At 53.5% G+C, this 2,312-nt stretch overlaps 1 pseudogene across 1 annotated transcript in view; it reads left to right on the top strand.

Annotated features, from left to right (window-relative positions):
* LOC110288850 overlaps positions 1-1,949 on the top strand; it is a 4,121-nt pseudogene extending 2,172 nt beyond the window's left edge. Inside the window, exon 2 of the transcript XR_002377305.2 lies at positions 4-1,949. The product of XR_002377305.2 is annotated as a ubiquitin carboxyl-terminal hydrolase 19 pseudogene (transcript). The remainder of the gene's footprint in view (positions 1-3) is intronic.
* Positions 1,950-2,312: the final 363 nt, after the last annotated feature.

The following is a 2,312-nucleotide window of genomic DNA, read 5'->3' as shown; positions in this document are numbered from 1 at the left end:
AAGATGAGAAATGATTCATTCATTGTGGACCTGTTTCAGGGCCAATACAAGTCAAAGCTGGTGTGCCCTGTGTGTGCCAAGGTCTCCATCACTTTTGACCCGTTCCTTTATCTGCCGGTACCCTTGCCACAAAAGCAAAAGGTTCTCCCCATATTTTATTTTGCCAGGGAGCCCCACAGCAAACCCATCAAGTTCCTGGTGAGTGTTAGCAAGGAGAACTCCAGCGCAAGTGAAGTGTTGGACTCCCTCTCTCAGAGTGTCCACGGGAAGCCTGAGAACCTGCGCCTAGCCGAGGTAATTAAGAACCGTTTCCACCGTGTTTTCTTGCCCTCCCACTCACTGGACGCTGTGTCCCCCACGGACGTGCTCCTCTGCTTTGAGCTGCTCTCCCCGGAACTGGCTAAGGAGCGGGTAGTAGTGCTGGAGGTGCAGCAGCGCCCCCAGGTACCCAGCATCCCTATCTCCAAGTGCGCAGCCTGCCAGCGGAAGCAGCAGTCAGAAGATGAAAAGCTGAAGCGCTGTACCCATTGCTACCGTGTGGGCTACTGCAACCAGTTCTGCCAGAAAACCCATTGGCCTGACCACAAAGGCCTCTGCCGCCCTGAGAACATTGGCTACTCCTTCCTGGTCAGTGTGCCTGCTTCACGCCTCACTTATGCCCGTCTTGCTCAGCTACTAGAATGTTATGCCCGGTACTCTGTGAGTGTATTCCAGCCGCCCTTCCAGCCTGGCCACATGGCTTTGGAATCGCAGAGCCCTGGTTGTACCACGTTGCTTTCAACCAGCTCTCTGGAGGCTGGGGACAGTGAAAGAGAACCCATTCAGCATTCTGAGCTCCAGTTGGTGACCCCTGTGGCTGAGGGGCATACAGGGGCTCACCGAGTATGGCCGCCTGCTGATAGGGGTCCTGTGCCTAGCACCAGTGGACTTTCTTCTGAGATGCTGGCCAGTGGGCCTATCGAAGGTTGTTCCTTGCTTGCTGGTGAGAGGGTATCTTGGCCTGAAGCTGCTGTGCCCGGGTACCAACACTCAAGTGAATCTGTGAATACCCACACACCCCAGTTCTTCATCTATAAAACTGATGCATCAAACAGTGAGCAGCAGCTTGAGGACAAAGGGGAGACACCATTGGAGCTAGGTGATGATTGTAGCCTGGCTCTGGTGTGGCGGAACAATGAACGCCTGCAGGAGTTTGTGTTGGTAGCCTCCGAGGAGCTAGAATGTGCTGAAGATCCTGGCTCTGCTGGTGAGGTTGCCCGTGCTGGCCACTTCACCCTGGACCAGTGCCTCAACCTCTTTACACGACCTGAAGTGCTGGCACTTGAGGAGGCCTGGTACTGCCAACAGTGCAAACAGCATCGTGAGGCCTCCAAACAGCTGCTGTTGTGGCGCCTACCGAACGTGCTCATTGTGCAGCTCAAGCGCTTCTCCTTTCGTAGTTTCATTTGGTGAGACAAGATCAATGACTTGGTGGAGTTTCCTGTTCGGAACCTGGACTTGAGCAAGTTCTGTATCGGTCAGAAAGAGGAGCAGCTGCCTAGCTATGACCTGTATGCTGTCATCAACCACTATGGAGGCATGATCGGTGGCCACTATACTGCTTGTGCACGGCTGCCCAATGATCGCAGTAGCCAGCGCAGTGACGTGGGCTGGCACTTGTTTGATGACAGCACGGTGACAACAGTAGACGAAAGCCAGGTCGTGACGCGCTATGCCTATGTTCTCTTCTACCATCGTTGGAACTCTCCTGTGGAGAGACCCCCCAGGGCAGGTCACTCTGAACACCACCCAGACCTAGGCCCTGCAGCTGAGGCTGCTACCAGCCAGGGACTAGGCCCTGGCCAGGCCCCCGAGGTGGCCCCCACGCGGACAGCCCCTGAACGCTTCGCCCCCCCAACCCCTGTGGACCGCCCAGCCCCACGTACAGCAACATGCAGGAGGTCGATTAGCAGGTCCCTGGCTGATGGAGGGACTGGGTTTGGGAGGTCCCCTATAGAGGGCCATCTCTGACATTTTTTTTCTTCTGTCACTCAGAGGACACTGGGTCTACCAATGGGAATTTGGGGGGACATGATTTGAGGGTGGGAACCTCACAAGTTGTGGCCTCTTGTTAACTTGGTCCCCAGATTAGTAGGCCTTGGCTTTTCCAGCTGCCTTCAGTGCTGCCTGTTTGGTTCTCAGTTGTACCTTCAATTCTTTCTGACCTGCATTACAAACATTATAATTTTATTCTAAAAATTGTAATTTTTTGCATTTTGGAAGTGACTGCTGCTGTTTAAATATATTTTAAAAATAAATAATAAATAAGCTGA

Source organism: Mus caroli, unplaced genomic scaffold (genome assembly GCF_900094665.2).
Source record: "Mus caroli unplaced genomic scaffold, CAROLI_EIJ_v1.1 scaffold_13308_1, whole genome shotgun sequence".
Classification (NCBI taxonomy): Eukaryota; Metazoa; Chordata; class Mammalia; order Rodentia; family Muridae; genus Mus; species Mus caroli.
Note: the sequence above shows the minus strand (reverse complement) of the source record. Positions and strands in the feature narration are given on the sequence as shown.